The sequence below is a fragment of the Photinus pyralis genome, unplaced genomic scaffold (assembly GCF_008802855.1).
Source record: "Photinus pyralis isolate 1611_PpyrPB1 unplaced genomic scaffold, Ppyr1.3 Ppyr1.4_LG6, whole genome shotgun sequence".
In the NCBI taxonomy this organism is placed as follows: domain Eukaryota; kingdom Metazoa; phylum Arthropoda; class Insecta; order Coleoptera; family Lampyridae; genus Photinus; species Photinus pyralis.
The window spans coordinates 16,648,099-16,670,393 of NW_022170663.1; the positions used below are offsets into that span (position 1 = coordinate 16,648,099).

Genomic DNA, 22,295 nt, shown 5'->3' on the forward strand with positions numbered 1-22,295 from the left:
AAAACTAGACTGCATCCGCAAGAAACTTATTACGCATGCACATACGTACATTTCTTATTTGCGATCCAATTCTTCTTAAATTTCAGAAGAAGGTGCTTCCTATTCAGGATAATTAAAATCACCTTTCTAAAAAATTGCTTTAGCATGTGCAGACTTAACTTTCTTAGTTGTCTGAAATTGATATTGAAGCTGCTGTTTACAAAAATTTAAATTAAAATCACACGTCAAAAAAACCGATTGTGTATGTGTGAAGTAAATTTTCCTAGTTGCGGACGGATTTTTTCGAATTTTTAAAGGATGCTTTTCCAACAGGGGTTTGTCGTAATTTTGTTAAATGGCCAAAACTGTTTTTTTTTCTGTCGTAACTAAAAGAAAGTGAGCTTTTTGTAATTCGTTTACGATTAGCTTTGTTACTTGTTTCTTTGTTTGACTCTTTGCCTGCTCTATAAACACTTCTCATTATGATATATTTATAATACTTGTAATATTGCTTCACGTTTTATACGAAGAAAGTGATAATAATTATTTTTAAAACGACTTCGAAAGGCTGCGAAAATTCCCTGATGAACAATGTAAGAAGTTCAGCTGTAGGTACCACTATTTTTTAAGAAAATTACTATTCGTCCTCCCAATTGCAAAGATGTGCTGTAAAAAACTGTTATGCTCATCAAATAAAGTCGTTTTAAAATTTTGGAAATTGTGTGCTTTTAAATTTTAAATAAAAAAAGTTAAACATTTTGATTGCGTGAATTGAGATATATGGGTAACTGTCTTTATATCCATATGAGTTTTGATCTGGTGAAAGACGAAAGAACCCACTAAGACCATCAGCATTATATTCTAAATGTGACGACCTTTTTTAATAACTCATTACTTTTGAGTCAGATTGCGGGGTTGCCACACATGATCTCTGCTACTTCTACTGCTACTTATGCAGCTGTGTCTCATTCTATTCTATTCTATCAGGGGAGCCTTTACAGGCAGCACTTAGGCTCATCAAAGGCCCATTGTGCTAACCCCCTCTCTAAACAACCAAAGCTTAGAGCCCGTTCCCTTCAATGAAGGATAAGACCCTGTTTAGCCTTAGTTTCCTCACCTCCCTCGGTTCCAAGTAACTGTCACCGAGGAGTTTATGTCTGTCCCTGATCAGAGCGTCACAGTAACAGACTACATGCTCGGTAGTTTCCTCTACCTCACCACAAAACCTGCACGCAGGGGCTTCCACAAGCCCAATATTGTGCAGGTGATAGTTGACCATCCAGTGTCCCGTGAAGACACCGACGATCTTCCTAATCTGACTTCTGTTTAGGTTTAGAAGCTTAGAAGACTCAGATTTGCCAAGAGGCCCTGTTAAAAAGGTCTTGGACTGTCTGAGTCCAGCTGCCTGTTGCCATTGAGCCTGGAATTGACTGGTCGCCCAGTTCTTAATCCTGACCCTGACAACTGAGGGAGCAATTCCAAGGGTGGGCTCAGGCCCGACAAGGACCCCACTACTGCCTTCGCGAGCCAACTCGTCCGCCCTTTCGTTGCCCCCTATTCCAGAGTGCCCCGGCACCCATATCAAGCTTACCCTATTAGACTCACCTAATCTATCTAGGGTTCGCCTACAGTCAAGCATCGTATTCGAGCGGACCCTGTCAGCTGACAGAGCCTTTAACGCCGCCTGACTATCACTACATATGTATATATGCTGGTTACGATAACCTCTACGGAGGTTTTCTTGCGCACAGGTCGTGATGGCTAGCACCTCTGCCTGAAACACAGTACTGTGCTGGCCAAGGGAGAGGCTGATGCCTACTCTCGGCCGGTCACCGTGTATACCCATGCCCGTTCCCTTTTCCGTTAGGGACCCATCGGTAAACCACACGAGCCCCTCAGGTTTGAGGAACGGACGATCTGGGTTCAGCCACTGCTCCCTGTTCGGGAGAATGACTTTATACCTCTTCGGTTCAAGTAGGGTAGCTCGAATCACGTCCCTTCTTGCGAGGAAGGGGTCGGACCTAAGAGTTTCCTCCCAGATCCGCCCGTGTCCGAGACTGCCTCTATCCTTCCACTCACCCCAATCATTTAGTCTTATGGAAGCCCTCCGGGCCTCGGCCTCTACCGATAAGTGTAGAGGTTCAAGTCCCAGAAGAGCCTCCACAGCCAACGTTGGCGTGGTTTTCATGGCTCCAGTGATTCCCAAACAAGCGAGTCGCTGTACCTTACTCAGCTGCTTCTTGTATGTTACCCTGCGCGTTGCAGGCCACCATACAAGTGCGCCGTACAATATTATCGGCCTTATCACCGAAGTGTAAAGCCAATATACTAGTCGAGGATTTAATCCCCATGTGCAGCCGAAAGCTCTCCTGCATGCCCATAGACATGCAGTGGCCTTCTTGCTAATTCGCTCAATGTGCCCTTTCCAGGACAGACGGGAGTCTATAGTGACCCCCAAATATTTAACTGACCTGGTCAGACACAATTGGCGTCCTCGAAGGATGAGACCGTCAAGGTCCACATTCCGTCTCCTCGTAAATGGAACAATTTCGGTCTTTTCCGGGTTGACAGAGAGACCGTGGCTACTGCACCATCTATCCACCTGTCCAAGAGCCCTCTGCATGAGCTCTTTTACGGTGCTCGGAAACTTCCCCACAATGACAATTGCGAGGTCGTCTGCGTATCCCTGTGTATACGCTCCATCCTCGTTTAGTGTACGAAGGAGCCCGTCTATCACCAGGCACCACAGTAGTGGAGACAGTACTCCACCCTGCGGACATCCTCTAGTGACCGATGAGCTCATCTCCGTAGTTCCGATCGAGGTTATGATGACCCTGCCTCCAAGCATGGCCCGGATCCATCTTACGATTGACCCGTCAATGCCAAAGCTTTCAGCAGCCTCACTAATGGAATCGAACGTGGTGTTGTTAAACGCACCCTCGATGTCCAAAAAGGCTCCCAGAGCTACCCCTCCAGCAGACATTCCCCTCTCCAGTCTACACACGAGACTGTGAAGAGCCGTCTCCGTGGACATGCCAGCTCTGTAAGCGTGTTGAAACGGGTGTAGTGGTCTAAGGACCAGCGCCCCGTTTCTTATGTATGCATCCACCAGTTTTTCTACCGCTTTTAAAAGAAACGATGATAGACTGATGGGCCTATAATCCTTTGCTGTGTCGTACTTAGTACGACCCGGCTTAGGTAAATACACAACTCTGACCCTTCTCCAGCTTATGGGGATGTACCCCAAAGCCACAGAGGCCCTAAAGAGGTGCAACAAGTGCAGAAGTAATGGTTCCAGGCCCTTTTGCAAAAGAGCCGGAAATATCCCATCAGGTCCTGCGCTCTTAAATGGGCTAAACGTATTGATAGCCCATCTCAGGGATCCCTCGGTAACAACCCCGGCAGCTACTCTCCAGTCGATCGGCCTTGCACCGACCCGGGTAGCACCTTCTGGCGGTTCCGAAGTTACATAGTCTCCAGAGCCTGGAAAGTGTGTTTCCAGGAGACATGTGAGGGCCTCACCCGCGTTAGATGTAAATCTGCCGCATGGAAGCCTCAGCGTCCCCACTTTTTGCCCTGGATCTTTCAAAAGGATCTTACGAAGTTTTTGAACTTCGGGAAGCCCTTCCATGTTGCCACAGAAAGTCCTCCACGATCCCCGTTTAGACCGTCGAATGTGGTCTTTATACCTGCGCTGTGCGAGTTTGTGATCCTCCCAGTCCGCAGGTAACTTAGTACGCATGGCCCTGTTAAAGAGCCTTCGAACCTCTTTACGAACTTTTTCAAGGTCCGAGTTCCACCAAGGTGTTCTCTTCATTCCCCGAACAGTTCGCAGCTTGCAGCTGTCTTCAAACGACGCCGTTATAGCGTCGCTTATCATTGCCGCCGCCTCTTCCACCTGCCCTGCTTTCCGGCAGAGCAAAGGTGGTTTATCCAACCGTTCTGTCAGTTTTTCAACATAGCAGTCCCAGTTGGTGGTTCGGGGATTCCGAAACCTACAGGGCCCACCATTGAATGACAGGTTTAGTTGGAAAAGAATGTGCCTGTGATCCGAAAGAGACGGTTCATCAGACACTCTCCAGTTTGAGATCATGTGAGCTATAGAGAAAGAGCCCAACGTTAGATCAATGACCTCCTGCCTCCGCGACGTAACGAAGGTGGGGGTTTCTCCCTGATTTAAAACATTCAAATCAGTTGTCTGCAAGTACTCCAGAATGTGTTCGCCCCTCGAGTTCGTGTCCGTGCTGCCCCACACAACGTGATGTGCATTTGCATCACAGCCAACCACAAGAGGGAGCCTTTCACTCCGACAGTGCTCTATCAACTCAGCTAGCTCCCTGGGAGGTGGAGCTTCTTCCGAGTCATATGGTAGATACGCTGAGCAGACTACTAATTGCCTGCTCCGTCCCTTTCCATCTTTCAGCTGAAGTCTTAGAGCCACAAGATCCCTAAAACAGAAATCAGCCATTAAATAAGACTCGATGCGTCTGTCGACATATATGCAAGTCCTGGTACTCAGTTGACTGTCCCTCTTATAATAAAGTGAGCCCTCAACCTGACTTAAGCCTCTTACTCGTCCCTTGTAAACCCAAGGTTCTTGTATGAGGCAAACGCCTGTCTGCCTTACAGAAAGTTGGCGGCCTATTAAGCAGGTCGCCCCCTTACTGTGTTGCAAATTGCTCTGTAAGAAGGTTACCTTGTCCATCACCGATGTACTTAGGCTCCCCCCTCCTCTAAAGATGCCGACGGCTCTGACCCCATCTCGGAGCCAAGGACCGCCACACGAGCCAACAGCTCGTCGACATCTTGTTCGACCTGCGAGGGCGCCAGTTCTAATTCCAACGCCTCGAGGTCTCCACCTAAGGGTTGGACCCCCTCCATTGCAGCGGAACTGGGTCCCGCTGCTCCGGCGGAGCCCTCTCCCTTTGCTTGCGCAGCCGGAGCACTCGCCTTCGTCACGAAAGTGACGTGGGAGACCCCCGCGTGCGCCTTAAGGTTCTGCCTCATCCACACCAAATGCGAGCACCCTACCAGGCTCCTCCCTGCGAAAGAACGTCCTCCATAAGTTCGTCCTGAGCCCAGGATTTTGCCTATGGAGGCGCTTTAAAATGATGGCCGTGTCATCCGGGAGCCCGTGCAACACTGCCATCACCTTTACCACCTTTGGGACGTGCCTCTGTACTTTCAGAGACGCACCTTCCCAAGGCTTGATTAGAGAGACGGTCCTCTCCAGCCAGTCCAGAGTCCACTGGTCCTCGCACTCAGCCACAACGACCCCATGCGAGTTCCAGCGGAACCCGGCCAGCCTCGGAAAAGGCCCGACCTCCAAGTCGTCTACAGCCACATTTAGTGCAGCCATAATGCACCTCGACTGAGCCTCAGTGAGGTCCACCTCCGGGTACGACACCGGTAGGATAGCCACCTTGAGGCCCGCCGCAGCGACTTGCCCATAGGTCCGCGGTGCACCCGTGGGTGCCCCAGGACCTTTGGACTTCTTTTGAGGTTGCACCGAGCCAGACCCTGGAGTGCTACCCTCCGATCTGAGACGCTTGGTCCCAGACGTCGGTTCGCCTTCCTGAGCCACCGACCCAGTCGCAACCTTCGATTTTAGCACCTGACCCGGGGTTTTACCCTCGAGCCGCCGCTTCCTGGCCAACGCCTTTTGCGCCCCCGTCCTGTTCTTCTTACGGGACGGAGCTGGTCCAGGTCCTTGGGTGGAGCCCTGCTTTGGGGCTGTCCCCTCTTTCGAGGAGCCTGCCCCTACACAGGACCCCTGTTGTGGCCCTGGTTCATTGGTCCCCCCTGACGAGGAGCCCTGTAAAGGAAAATTATGTTTTGTATCCATATTGTTCCCACGAGTAATGCGGAAGAGCGGTATCACCTGCGCAGAGCCGCTTGCGCACGGCTTGGCTACAATACCACTCGGAGGTCGCCCGGTATCCGAGGGGCACCGTTATCGACACTGCACCCCAGTGTCACGCAGTCCTCAGCACGGTAGCTAACACCTTGACTTGGGAGGTTGGTCCGCGGTAGCGACCTTCGTTGCTGCCAGTCTGGGTTTCAGCCCCGACGAGCAACTTATAATCGCTACTACCCACACAGAGACACTTGTCACCTTACGATCATTCAGGGCTTGCGTGGGCGTTCCCCTATCCGCCACCTGGGGACGCGCCCGATGGGTGCCTAACCGCACGGGAGCTGTGTCTCATAATCATTGTAACTCTGCGTGATCCGATCATCCAACTGACACACGACATACTTTAGTAGTAGTCTGATCTGTGAAAAAAATGGGTCGGTGAATCAAATCGTAGTCCCTGACCCACGACCAAATTCTACCTCTAATTTGCTTAGCAATTTTGAATAGGTAGTTAGTGTGGACGAAGTTTCAGTTTTTACTTCACCTCTTCGACTCATGAACCACCCTTTCAGTTTCCCTTCCCGTATGAATACCTTCTGCAAGAATTCACATCTAACAGAATTATTTATGATAATCTAAATTGCCATAAATTCTCTACATGATCACAACAATATTACAACACCAAACATGAAATTCGAGTAAAGTTAAGTAATCACACATTAATAAATGACAATTTTAGTATAAGAGTAGCTACCAATCCTCACTAAATACAATAACTTTCCTAAGCTTGCCTACTCTTATTCTTATAAATAGTGCTTGAGCATCTGGTGAGTGGATGTAGCACGATTTAACTCAGTAGACGAAACAGAAAATCAAATTGGACCTCGTGGTCGTATTCAGATTTTCTTCATTTGAATGTAACGGACCGATCCCCAACAGCGTACAAAGAAGTGGAATCAATTTGTATAAATTACAATTAATGTTAGAGGTGAGCCACCAAATACTAAGTGACTTTCAAGTACCACTTTTTAAATCGCGCATTGTATCCGCCTGTATTCACTGGAAGCGACTAAATCACATTTAAATTTTAAGAAGGCATAATTTTACATGTGAAATTGTACAAAATAAATAACGCGAAGGTTTCTCGAGTGTGGGGTTGGGTTACCTTATGCACACACGTACGGTATAACACCTCCCATGTAGAAGGAAAACGTCTGCAGCACAACGGCCTAAGTGTATGGTAATGTTACTGCTTGAAATGCCACCTAACAAGTTATTGTTCTAACGAGTTCTACTCTTTGCTTGACAGTTATAACAAGGTAGAGAAGATAATATAAACAATATTCAATTATACGGCGCCGCCGCGCCGCCGTTACTACCACTTCATATACTAATGTCATTTTGCCGTTTCAGTAATCTTAATTTATTATTCGTTTTTTAACACATTAAAGTTTCACTTTTGACGCGACATACCTGGGCTTTATTCCCTCGTGAGATGTATTACACAATTAGACGTTTATTCGGTAAGGTAATCGATTTCATTAGAAACTTTCGGGGCACTAATCTTATTAGGCGTTTTTTTACTGCAGTTTAATGTTCTAGAGATTTCCACGCCAGGCACTTCCAAACTGTAATCCGATAAAAGCTTCTTCTCTCCTCGAATTTCCGATAATGAGATATGAAAATCAATGAGCGCCATACTTCACTGTTGGACGTGTGAATGTCGCCACCGGATCCAGTTGCCATTCTGCTTTTAACGACGCTTCTCCAATTTCTCGATAATGAGATTCCTAATACTTGCAAATTAGGCAATTTACTGTATCTACGCGAAGAACGCTGCAGGTATTACAAACTAAAATGCAATTACTATTTTAGTTACGTTTCGTTAATACACCATAATGTTCATGGCTAAGTCAAGACGGGACTGTGATATGCCATTCCACATTTCCAATCCCAAGATGTTCACAGCATTTCCATAATTTCACACACATACATTATCTGCGAAATTTTCAAAACCACTCCACACATTTTCCAGATTTTGTGCACATTGCCAAAGATAAGAAAATATCGCGTAGAGACTACCAAATATCTCTGTAATTCTTCTAATAAAATTTATTCCTCAATAACATTCCTAACATGCACAATATCTCAAATTGATTTCTATTTTTTTATCTTTCTTTACAAATATGTATTCCCTAAAACATTATACGCAAATTTATCAAAGATCCTGCTGATGTAATAAGATATTGTTTAGGGAAATATTGATACAATATTTTGAACTTGCTGTAATAAACTTTATTTATTTATAAATGGAGATTAGTAATTTTCAATGTTAAAAATGTTGAATACTAACTTGGCAAATTGCATTATACTAATATTAATAACATAATAATATATTATACTAACAATAAATAATAAAATAATATATGAGACCTTGAGAAATGAAAAAAATGCAATCTCAAATGGTGAAACTTAGGAATTATAATTTTCAGTTTATAAATTTGGCAGTAAATTTCACATCGGAGATCGATACTTTGGGTCCAAACTTGATTCCAAATACATTAAGGACTTCGTCTTCCAGATTTGGGGCCTTGTCATGTTTGTTTGATCCAAATTCTTTAAAACTTTCATCCTCGAAAAGTGTCGCGAGTGCCGAACTATAGAAACGGTTGGAATGTCTTAGGCAGCTCTCACACTGAGGCGATAAGCAATGGCAAGCGACGTCGCTTTTTGATCCTTCGATGTCGCGGCTCTTCTAATCTTTGTTAGGGAAACGAGATAATGAATAATTAAGCAAATGACGTCCACTTACGCACTACTAAATCTAATTAAAGCCTCCAAACAGAGAAAATGTAGAAATCGATCAAACATATATAAGTTAAAATCGACAATTAAACCGACATCAATAAATAACACTCCGCTTAAGTTGCTTACCAAAATGCTCGTAGAGAAGAAAGTATCAAACGGAATAAGTAAGGTAACGCGCACCCCATCTCGTCTTAAGAACAAATCATAGTTCGCCCAGACCTACATCATACGCTAAAATTTAGAAAATACAGTGAACCTCAAACATATTACATTACAAAGATACTCAACCAAAAATAATGTATATGTAAATTGAATCAACTGTTCCATGTTGGTGACTAATGAGTCTGTAGAATTTTTTTGAGGTAAGTATGGAGTTATATTTGTAATTTACATCTTATAGTTAACAGTTATAAAATTAAATTCATTGTAGCTACGTTATAAAATTAAATTCATTGTAGCTACGGCCTGATGATGGATTTATGTCCGAAATCGATCACCCAATATAGAAGATAATAAAAAAAAATTCAGTCTGTTGTTACAGAGCACAAATATAACTCCATACTTACCTCAAAAAAATGTAATTGAAAAAATAAATCTGTTACACCGTAAGAGAATGAAATAGACAGCTTTAGTTAAGTTTTTGGGCATTTCCTTTCTGATTATTTAAAAATGTTTCCAAAATTCCTGTCTCTGGATGGTGCATCCCTAAACGGGACTTTCAAATTTTCAAATCATTTCGGTTCGGTTTTGCCATCTTCAAATTGAATTGTAAAAAAACTCTAAACTTCCCCCATATTCGTTTATTATTCACAAAGGGCGTGTATGAAAATAGATTAAAAAAGCTTTTTAAAAAACACTTTTCGTGTCATCATAACACAGATTCTGAACTAAAAAGCGAAAAATAAAATTTTCTTTTTTAACGGAAATGCTATTTTTCTGAAACTACTTTAGAAAAAAAAGGGCGAAGAAACTGTGATTTTCCTCTCTAGTGTGGAAAGTAAAAAAACAATTGCTGCGTTAATCTTAATAATGACATTTAAAATTGAAACATACCTACATAGCATCGAGATTGCTATGTGTCAAACTTCATTATTGCATTATGCATACGATAAATTTTTCAATTTGGATTGTAGTTTGAGAAAAAATTATGTGTAAAACTTGAGAAGAAACTGTTTTTCAATTCTCGTTGGATTTTGAACTCGAGTTGAAAAACTTCACTTTCTTCTCTAGTTGTACAAATACCTATTTTCGAACAATAAGGCTTGGGCGTGTTTTATTTATTTTATTTATTGTTAATACGAGCGCAGATCGATAATCTTCAAAAATAGGTGAATCAGATTTTTTTATTTTTGGTTTTCTTAAATTAAAAATAATTTTTTGTGTGTAAAAAATAATGCGTAGATTTATCCATTTTTGCATGAGTAAACCAATCCGATACAAGTTGTTAAATTTGACTAAAACGATTTTCACGTTCTTAATTTTTAGCTTCCTGGCATGAGCTAGGTGTTTTGTTTTCAGGTCATTCGGTCACTGATAATTTTAAAAATTGAGGACCAGTCCACTAATCTGTTTTTTGAACAAATTTTTAGGCTTATTTATTTACTGCTTACAGTCAGAAACCTCTCTTGTGTTTTCCATTTATTGTAGAGATGAATTTAGACAGTAGACCGTAGCAGAATCCGTAAACAAATAAATATTGTGAAATTTTATTCTATTTTCGTAGGCAATTTGTACAAAATTAATTAACTTTTCGAATAAACAAGCGGAAGATAATTCGATGCGTGGGATAGTTAATCCTTTTACGATGACAAGCTTTGATTTTGCGGTTAATAAATAACTTTCAATTTTATCGTTAAAAATTACGCTTCAATATGCTCATGCGACTATGGGTTTTAAGGTACCATTCCAGAACACCCATTTGGTGTTTTTTTGTATTTAAATATCACGGACTGCGCGTGGTAATTGAACTTTACATTGTTGCCATACTCATTTTACGGAACTGGATCTTTATTCCACTCAATTTTTAATTTACAAATAGTAATTTGACACTGACGGGTGTGAGAGGTATCAGAGGAAACATAATTTTAATTGTTTTTTCGTAATAACAACGCCCAGCGACAGAAGTCGAGAAGCGACAGCAATCTAGACTTACCCCATATTCACGAGCAGAGTCACAGTTACTTTCATGTCAAAGTTACTACTTATAATATGTACCCAAATATTAATTTAGTGTAATATAGTAATATAATAATCTTTGCACTGTTGACATAAACGCATATCTACATTCAACCATTCAACGTGATTTTACTTACTGTGGTGGATCACTGTAGACGGATTTTACTTACTGTTTCGAATCGCTGCTTGTGTGAAACTATCAACATTGCTAACGGGACTCTTCATTACCTTGATCTTTAACACTTTCTAGAGGTTTGTCCGATTTACAAATTTATGAAATAGTCACTGTTTGCAGGCTAATTATTTAATGGATCCGCAACTCTTTATGAAATGAAACTTGTTACGTATATGAATCCTTATATTACTAAAGTAACCACTCGCCTCTCTTACTGCTGCTACTGGTAAAAGTAGAACACCGTTATATCTTACTCGTTTAAAACAACGAATGAGATTAGAAATAGGTTACTTACTTTTTCTCGGTAAACCCGATGGCATTTTTGGGTTATACAACTTTTGGCGCAGAATATCGCAGTGAGACCTACGGAAGTCATACTTCCATAATTGTTCGTTATGAAACTAACGGATTTTTTATCGGCTAATGTAGCAAAACGCGATAAGATAGTGGTAAACCAACAGTCGTCAAATTTGGCGAGTCGCGATGTAAACGCAAACTACCGGACAGGTGCCCCGTTGGCCGGCAGTCTAATCTCCACTGCTAATAGTAACCTAACCTGAGGTTTTACCATCAAGCTTCTGCCAAAAGTCATGATCCATGGATCTGTTAGATGCTATTATTTATGCGAGTACAGAATATTTAAATCATGTTGTACTGAGTGATGAAGTAATCAAAATCGAGACAATCTTTACAGCAAAAATTAAAGCTTCGTTATTTAGCAAAGTTACTTTCTATGCGTCAAATCAACTTCTATAGATCAATTCGGTGGTTGTAATAATAATTCTGGCTTCATCCCTCAAAGTCCCCTTCATTTTCTCATCTACCCGAATACCCAATAGTTATTATTTTCCATCAATCATCGCTAAGTAGCAAACTCAATTTACTAAAATAATTAACATCGTACGTAAAACTTTAATTAATCTTGGAAACAATCGCCCTAGCTCACAACGACGTTTATAAACATATAGATATAATGAACAAAATGAAGTTGCGAAATCTTTTGATCCATTCAATCCTTGAAAGATTTCTGTTTTGCGTTTTAATTTAAATTTAAATCGGCAAATAGCTTGTTCTAATAACCGAGATTTACATTTTGACGAAGCACTAGCTTCCGCTTATTTATTCTAGTAATTCGGTGTGCTGGGAAAGAACTTCTCTAGGGAGTAATCGCTTGATATGGAGTTATACCCCGTGGACCAAGTTCTCCGTGGAATAACCTCGCGATAGACATGGCAGACAGGGTAAAATGTACAACTTTAAAAAGTGCCTTTGTTGCTCTCTTTTAATTTTTTATTATAGCGAGCGGTCTGCAAATTCTTTGCTTTTGCATAAATACGAACAGGGATTGTAAATTTGGTTTTAATTACAGGCCTCGAGCAGACATAATTAAGTTCATTGTTTCATAATTTACACTTCTTCCAAAGATATAAATGCAAGTTTAATTGTGCAAACAGCGGTATTTTATGGTGTAAACCTGCTAAATGAGGGAAATAAGGCCGCTGCTTTATGCCAACGAGATACAATTTTAATTCGGTTTTCATGTGCAAATCAATCGAGAAAGTCAAGTATGATTTTTTCTTCTGTTTCGTTTGACGTTTTGCTCTCCAGCATAGGAAACATAAAATTGCAACCCAAGACCAACAGGCTGCGTTCTTTAACGCCCTTTCGTTTAAGACATCTTCTGGGTTTGATCTTGGTCCCGCTGTCCGAAAGTGCGAAATTCCTTAGCGTCAAATTGTCTGGTGTCGCCCACAAAATTATGCATGACTCAATTATGCAAAGTTTTCGCGTGATGCAGATGGTCAAAACAAACACACATATTAATGGACCATTTCGAAAAAGTCATTCCCCACCCGTGGCGTTTGTAAAAATTTATGTATACACATTCGAGATGTCAAAAGGATAAAGGCGAAAAATTTGCAGATGTAAAGTATACTTTTCGTGTATCGTAAATTGCATGAATAATAAGCATTTGTATTCAAATTGTAGGTTGTTTAATTTTAAATGCCTTATTTATTAACGGCCGTTCGAACAAACAAAAAATTACAAACAGGCGTTACAATGAAGTCATTTAGATGCTTATTTCAGTAAAGTTGTCATATAAAGATAGCCAAATTGTTACCAATACGAAACAAATTGTTATCGTATAAAATTTGTTTAACATCGTTGCCTGTTGGGCAGAAAGTGAAGTAAATTAAAGGCGCGTTGGTGGTTTAAAGTGTTTGTTTACTAACTTTTAGATTATCAGGAAAGGTACGTAATAATTTGTGCGTTTTATCTGGAAATGCTAGAATATTAAATTGACGTTTTCCAAGTGGGATTAACGCGAATGATATAGCAACGTTTTACGATACTACATAACGAACCCATGGAGAGTATTTTATAAAAGTACCTACTTTATGGCCATCCAACACTTTATAATTTAATAATAGAGCTAGCGTGGGTGTTGGTGTTTAGGATATTTCCAAGTCTTTATGCGTAGCAAATCTGGTAGCAATAACAATATTCGACCGTTAAATTTATTTTAAATGAAGAAAGTAAAGCGTACGGAAATCATTGCAGGGAAGTGGCAGATTTTGAAAAATGAGTATTTCTAATTCTCAATGCATTTAACTGAATTGAACAGTTGCTTTATTTGTTCCAATTTCAACATTATTGTTAAGTTAAGTGATTTTCGCATGGGAAGCACTTTAAGAATTCATAGCTTCAAAATGGGGAACCTACAGACACATTTTCTAAAGTTACTATCTACAATGGATACTATAACATGACTTCTCAAAATAATGTTAAAAGTATGACCTAAATGGAAAAATGTTACCTGTTCTTCAATCCTAGGATTGGTTCTTTCCTATCCTGCGCTAATCTTTTCATTTGTACATAACTGCCCTTGTCTACGTTCCTAACTATTTGGTCTATGTACCTAAGCGTTTGGTGTCCTACACCTCTCTTTCCCTCTGACCTACCTTCTAATTTCTATAACTAAGTATACTAATGGGTTAGATGGAAGAGCAGGGGTAGCCTTTCTACTCCTGAATCTCGCCCTAGGCAATGTATTTTTCGTGGCTATCAAAAACAAAATTAATAAAGACCGTTATTATTATTATTAATCCTTCGCCTCTGCGCACGTGCACTATCATTCTATCGCGGTACGGTTTTGAGTTTTCGACATTACCCTACCTTCCTGTACTAGCTCTAAGACTGCTTGGTTTGTTACCTTATCCATCGAATGCTCCTATCCTACTTTTAACTTCCCTGCCTATCGTCCAGGTTTCGCATCCGTATAGGGCTACACTACATATGTAGGTTTTGAGCAGCCGTTTCCTAATTCCTATATTTATCCCCCTTTTCCTCAAATGCTTTTTTAGCCTGCGCTATCCTAGATTTTATATCTTCCTTACTACGATTACCTTGTGTAACATTACTACCTTAATAACATGCTTTATAATTCTCGTTCCCTATTCGGATTTTTATCTTCTTACTATTATCTCTTTTAGCGCATTTCATTACTTGTGTTTTTCCCTTGTTGATTTTCATACTGTAAATAAACTGAAATAGTGTTTGTTTTGACATCACCAATTGATATACTTCTTGCAGACGTCTCAATCGCCCTTTGTGAGTACCCTCTTCCGACAATCTGTTCTTGAGGTATAAGGGAATATCGATCACGATATGTGGTCGAGGAGGAGAGCTATGGTTGGTAGAAATTAATTCCTTTTGTTGAGACCTTTGATTAGAGTACCATGAAGGATAAATTGGGTGATAGAGGGGATCAAGACAAGCACTTTTTCCATATAAACCGAGGGTCCAACGTGTTTCGTTTGGGAGCCACCCCCAAATAAGTGATCAAATTATGGATTCTACAGGCCTCATTCTATAAGAAATTTTTTTTTCCGAGGCGATGTGAGACAATTTTTTTCTCGGGGCTCAAAAAAAAGGCAGTGTATTACCTTCCTTTTTTACCAAAAATCGACTGTACCAAAATTTCTCGGGAAACACTTTTTCTTATTAATTTTGGTGCGTAGAATCCAAAACAATTCGTACTTTTTCGATCAGACTTCTCAATCAAAAGTTATAGACTAGAAACCAATTTCGAAAATAAATTCAAAGGGCTGTAACTTTTGAACTAGTAGCCCAATCTTGGAACTGTTTGAAATTATGGATTCTACAGGCCTCATTCTATAAGAAAATTTTTTTCCGGGCGATCTGAGACAATTTTTTTTTCGGGGCTCAAAAAAAGGCAGTTATTACCTTCCTTTTTTACCAAAAATCGACTGCACCAAAATTTCTCGGGAAAACACTTTTTCTTATTAATTTTGGTGCGTAGAATCCAAAACAATTCGTACTTTTTCGATCAGACTTCTCAATCAAAAGTTATAGACTAGAAACCAATTTCGAAAGAAAATTCAAAGGGCTGTAACTTTTGAACTAGTAGCCCAATCTTGGAACTGTTTGAAATTATGGATTCTACAGGCCACATTCTATAAGAAAATTTTTTTCCGGGTCGATCTGAGACAATTTTTTTTTCGGGGCTCAAAAAAAGGCAGTGTATAACCTTCCTTTTTTACCAAAAATCGACTACACCAAAATGTCTCGGGAAAACACTTTTTCTTATTAATTTTGGTGCGTAGAATCCAAAACAATTCGTACTTTTTCGATCAGACTTCTCAATCAAAAGTTATAGACTAGAAACCAATTTCGAAAAAAAATTCAAAGGGCCGTAACTTTTGAACTAGTAGCCCAATCTTGGAACTGTTTGAAATTATGGATTCTACAGGCCTCATTCTATAAGAAAATTTTTTTCCGGGGCGATCTGAGACAATTTTTTTCTCGGGGCTCAAAAAAAGGCAGTTATTACCTTCCTTTTTTTACCAAAAATCGACTGATTAGAGTACCATGAAGGATAAATTGGGGGATAGAGGGGATCAAGACAAGCACTTTTTCCATATAAACCGAGGGTCCAACGTGTTTCGTTTGGGAGCCACCCCCAAATAAGTGATCAAATTGGCCACCTACTGAAGATCGAAAATCCGTAAAAAGTGTCTCATAGATTTCTAGGGTTATTTGGAAAAAGTTTTATAAGGGTTCTATTTTTTTTAAAGGTTTGCAAGCAAGGAGGTCTCTATTAAAAATAAAATATTGCGCCTTTATTTTGTAGTGAGTGGAGTTCCACCCGATCTAGTAGATACTTACTCACTCACTGACAAAAATCCAAACATTTCTGAGTGGAGTGGGGAAATTCTGTGCAAGACATTTTTTAGAAAGATTTTTGCGTAACGTGATTTTGGAGGCAAGTACTTCAGAGGTAAATTTACCGTATGCAGTGGCATGTGAGTTAGTCTAACATCTCCTTCCTCAACAAAACAATACCAATATTTCATTAAGAATTCCGAGTACAAAAATTTGAGGAACGCGAAAATCCCTAGGAAGGTTAACACTTGAAAGATTTGTGTAAAGACCATCATCAACGTAAAGTCAGGAAGAGAATTCGTATAGTACCGGTAACTAAGAAGCGTAAGAGATTTATTTTCTGTGAAGCCAAAGCAACAATATTGAAATTAATAATTCATATGACAGCCAGACCTTTATTTATTTTACGAAGTTATTTTGGTTACATAAAATTAGGTGCCCTTCAGAAGAGATTTTGTCATTTAAAAGTAGAAATAGGGGAAAACAATACACGTAAATCCCTATGTCTACTTCTTAATAAATAGCATTGTATGCCGTTTTGTAGTGGATTTAGAAATACTAGCAGGTAGCAATTTGGATGTTAACGCATCTGATTGGCTAACGCTAACCCATTGTATTCCTAATGTTTTTGACCTCATTTTTTTACTAAGGGAACTACTGGGTTGTTGCCTTTTTTTGTTTGAGAGTTTATTAACAATATATGGGACATTTGAAATCCACTTACCACTATAAAAGTGTCTAGATTTAAGTATCTATGAAATTTCTTTACCCGCTCAAGAGCACTAATATCGTTCGAATCCGTGAGCATCCACGTAAAAGTCTTTAAGAATGGTATTAGAAGCTGAGCGATATTGAAGATATGTAAAGTAGGTAACAGTATTTAGTTGTAATATGGAAATGTCTTTATTCGCTGTGTGTGCTGTTTGAAAGGAATTCCCTAAAAGTTCTGTTGTATATGGGTAACTTTACAATGAATTGCTGATTTGGGCTCTCATGGTGTATTTTAAGAACAATTCCTCGCATTTAAGATCATGATAAGAATTTTGTTGCTGGAATTTCATCATCTTCAGAAGCCTTATTTTCCACATGAAGTACAGAAGAATTATAATTGGGGTTCGCAAAATGGAGCAGTACAGATACTGTCCACCCTAATTGTGTATTTTGAATGAGGGGTACGTTTTTTTTTCCATTTTCATTTTATCTGGCAACAGCAATGACCAAAATTCACTAGCACCAATAAGAACTTTATATGTTATAACTTTAAAGTGTTGACAGCTGCAATTGCGGGGGAAATGCTAAGACTGCGGTAAACCTTTCGTTAAACTTCCCTCTAGTTAGTTATCTAAAGCAATTTTTGATCTTTTAAAAAAATTGCAAATCACAATCAGCGGTTCGTATTCAAACGGTAGCTGTTTAAAGTATAAGTATATTGTAGCGAATATGCCACAAAATCCATCGAGACACATCCATCGGCGATAAAGAACAAAGTCCTATGTCCTATGACGTGTTTTGTTAAAGAGCATTCTAGAACACTCGGGAGCATTCGGAACGTTCGAGAACTTTCGAGAAAGAGGGGAGTTTGCTATATAAGCAAATCGAATCGCGTTTCAGAAAGTTCCAATATGAACGCCGAAGTGACTAACAGTTCGCGCTGTTATAAAGTGTATAAGTGTATATGTGAGTGATAAATAATAACTGTTATAGACTGTTATAGTCTAGAACTCTAGACTATTATAAATTTATTGTTAATTAATCGTAAATAAATAATTAAATTTAGGTTACAATATCTTAATTTTTTACCATTTCTTATATAATAGTGAAGTAGTGAGGTGAGGTGGTTTTTTATGTTGGGGGTGAGGTTGATCATACGGGTATAGCAGTCTCCAACTTGGCCTCCATCTAAGAGACTTCCTGTTGAATATAATTAATACACAATTAATCCACCACCCGTCATCTCAATGTACAGCTAACAACCCTTCAAAGTGAGAATCAATTTCATTATCTTCTCCGAAACTATTACTATATACCACTCTTTAAAAAAAGAATCAGCAATAAGACTGTTATTATTTACAAGCATCGTCACATAAGGCAATAATCTCCAAAGAACCACGCGTATACACTCTAAACTAAATGAACTCGTGTATGGTACAGCGACAAAGAACAAACGAACTAGTCAACCCTTTATCAAAGAAGACGCCGCTTTAAATAGAATTACGGTACGTTTCAGGAAACAAGTGATCATAACCTTCGTACCCTCTTTTCTTAAGCAAAGCACGTCACACGAAGACAAAAACTACATTAGGAAGTTCTTATAATTTTGGAAACTTACACCTTATGAATTCAAAATCACACGGTTTGTACTTGGAGCCCGATAAATAAAAAGTGATTGTTTGACGTATATCAATTAGCGGTAAAAAATAGTGGTGCTTGCAGGTGTCCACCTTGCCGTGCGGTTAAACCTCCCAATTAAATAAGTGATTTATTCTGTATGATTTATAACCTAATGCCTTCACGTAGTCTTAACGCCTCACGTTGCCAGAAAATATTTGACGGAGATGGAAGAATATAAATTTTGTCCGAGACATGCAAAACGCCACGCAGAAGCAGAAATTCTTGCCAATTTTACAACTGCAATTAAATTTTATTGAAATATCGGTGCATGTCGCGAAATTTAAATGCAATTCAACTTTAAACATGATTAATATAAACGAGTTTTACTGCATTCCACCAGTTTTTAATATCAACAGTTGTAACAACGCTCGAACACGAAGATGTATCGTTTGATCGAAAGTAAGGGGTTGACATAAATCTGTACGGTGACAGATATATAAAAATCTGATAACATTAAAAAAATGAAATATTTCACAAAGGGGAAATTAATGAAATGTCATCTATAAAGCCATTGCGTTGGAGATAAGAAAAAATCATGATTTTATCTATACCACCCCGGGGATCCAACTAAAAGGAAAATATATCAAATTTAAGAAATTTAAATTTGTTTCATATTATCACACGTAACAATCATACGAACGTTTCTGATCCTTGTTAGGGGAAAATTAAGTTTATGAAAATGAGTATGATAACATTCGCATTCCGTCAAAATTTCGGCGACTATTTTTCGCGTTTTATAGGTCATATTAGCGCCTCTTGCAAAACGGATTGCATTTTTAGGAGTAAGTAAAATTTAGTTCAATTTTATGCTAGATTTAATTTTGGAGAGAAGCCGTCGCAGTTTTATTGAATTTTTTTTCAAAGTTGTTAATCAACATTGCTATTAAGTGCCTTCGTACTAAAACTGAAATTTCTAAATTGGATTTTTTCAATGGGAGATTGGGTGTTCCTGTTCCTGTAGGTCTTCCTTAATTTTCTTCCAAATCATTATCTTAGTTGGGAAGGACAATTTTCCATTTGCTGAAAGGAAAGGAAAAAGAATCTACCACTTCTCCAATATATCGTTAACCAGTGCTTGTGATGCCTACCAAAATGGTGCTAATTCATTAAGCAGTGCCGTAACACTTGCATCAGTTCCGTAGAAAAGGCTTTCAACAAAGAATTGAGAATTCGATATTTTCACTTTCTTTCCAGATACGACATTCCACCATTTGTAGTCATCAGGTTCATGCGTGACGCCTTTTCCACCCCAATGATACGTTGACAGTCTCATGGTACCCTATGAGATCTCCTGAAGCCGCTGGTGCTGAGGCTATGAACACTGGTTTAGTTTTACGTTTCGATAGTACTCACTACTGCATGATAAGATTCTTACTAAAGCATTGCACGACTCCGAAGAAATGAATTACAAGAGTCTGTAGCATTTAAAGGGATGAAAAAAACTTAAATAAACTGAAAAAGTATTCAAAATGTCCGAAGAAATTTAATAATCTGGAGAATCTCACGTGCCTAAAGAAATTTGAAGAATTTAGGGAATCGAAAGGATCGGACTAATTCGAATAATTCCAAGAAATAGCAAATCCAAAGAATCCGAAAAATTGAATAGATCTGCAGAATTTAAAGAACGTGATAAAGAATTTGAAGAATCCGAAGCATTCGAAGAGGATTAAACAAAAAAATTGGGAAGATTCTAAAGAAACCGAACAATCACGAGCATATGGAGGTTCGAAGATACAGAAGACCTTCTACTTTGTTATAGAGGTTGACCTGCTTGCGATTCTGGGAGAATGTTGTTAGTTCACTTTTTAAGCAAGCCTTTAGATAAGCGCCCGGTACGCTCAGGTAAAGTAAAGATGAATAATGGGGTTCTCTTACACCAGCCAAAACGAATCAAAAGGAAATATACTCGTTGTAAACCGGGTAGGCGCCACTTAGCCTTTAGTAAATTTCAAAAGAGAATATTTACCAAAAGGGATAACAGGGTCTTGCAAAGAGTCTTGTTGTCTTGCACAAGACAAGACAAGAAGCAAGAATTATTGCTTTGTAACGGTAGAGGAAAGTTTGGATTTAAAATGTTGTAAATGTGATAGATTTCGAGTTTAAGGGTAGATCCGTTTAAGTTTTGAATATTATGGGAAGTTGTAGGGTGTCTAGGGTGTATAGCGCAAGGGTATCACAAATTCAGTCGTTTTTAATAGCTATATAAAGTTACAGTTTTTAGCTCATCATAGGCATGAAACTTGAAGCGCTGGTTATATGTGTTTTAAATTGCGGGGGTTTTGAAAAACAACAGAGATTGGTTGAAAAAAGATCCGTTACCAATGAGAAATAATTAATGACCGTCTTAATGTGGCGCCTTCAAAGTTTTGCGAATTAACTAAGAATGAATTATCTTTCAAGAGCTTCCAGGGATTCGCGGATTGAGATTCGAGGCAACTTGAGGAAGCTTGACGATGTTGGTGGCGTTTCCAAAGTAATTATTGGGAAAATGACTGGAACTAACCCCCTACCATCTGTTCCACCACTTACCTCTCTTACACTGTCTGATAGATCAGTCAATGGCAAAAAATAAAATTTCAAAGCGAAAATAAAGAGTAAAATATTAAATGTAGCGTCATTAGTGATGATTAGTAACCACTATCATGGTTGACCATGCAATAAGAATTTCTGGAAATGTTTTCAAGTGGAAGATTTGAAATAATAATCGTCTGCATGCTAAAAAACCTTGCTGAATTCAAATTTACCCATTACCAATCTGGATTTTGCCTCTTTATGGTAAGAAATCAAGATGGGGACTCAAATTGGGTATACAATTTTATTGCCATAAGGTAGGTGAACTTTGGAGTGTTATTCATGGTTTTTGAGACGGGCGAGCTCGGATGTACGCATCAGAAACAGCCGTAACCCTGGAAACCGCCAAATCAAGCGTTTAAATCATGCTATAAGTGGCAAAAAGGATGGAGGGTAGATAAACACAACAAATACTCACAAAGTTTTCGTCATCGCAAATATGAGAGCGGCACCCTCAAGATTCCAAAACCAATTAAGCCCCCATCTTTCATTTTTATGCGAAGGAGGCAAAATCTGGATTATCGAGATCGTTTATACTTTTGAATTTCTGTTTGTCTGTCCGTGTGCACGACGTCTGATCGTTTTCAAAATTGGTACACAGAATGGTCGTTATTTCAACTACCTATACTGTCGGGTCAAAAAGTTACAGCCGAAAGAAATTTAGTTGTATCGAATTTTTTAATGTACGCTCAATATTAAAACACTTTTATCCATAAGCAAAATTTTAATATGAAATCAATCTTCGACTCGAAATAATCCTGAAATTTAAATTTTCTTATTTATTTGTTAGATAGACTGTAACTTTCAAACATCTTTTGCAATAACCATAATCATTTTTATTTTAAAGCGTTAATGCAACAGTCACCATAAAATTATTTATTTATGCGCATTCTAACGTTTGTAAATAAATTTCGGAGAATTACAGACTTGATCAAAATTGCAATTTAAGCATTCCTTGGCGAGTAGAGTTCCCGATGGACACGCCCCATATTTATTTCAAATTCAGCATCAATGATTGATGGAACGGAATTATTTAAATCTATGCTAAAGAATGCAATTTCTGTAGCTATTATTGTCAATGAAGAAAAACAAAATGCTAATCAGCTTTTTGTGTTCGCTTATTTATGAATACACCACGAAAATAAGTCATAA

At 39.2% G+C, this 22,295-nt stretch overlaps 1 protein-coding gene across 1 annotated transcript in view; it reads left to right on the forward strand.

The window, feature by feature from the left end:
* Positions 1-22,295, forward strand: part of LOC116174298 (frizzled-2) — a 164,973-nt gene that overhangs the window by 37,176 nt on the left and 105,502 nt on the right. The window lies entirely within an intron of this gene.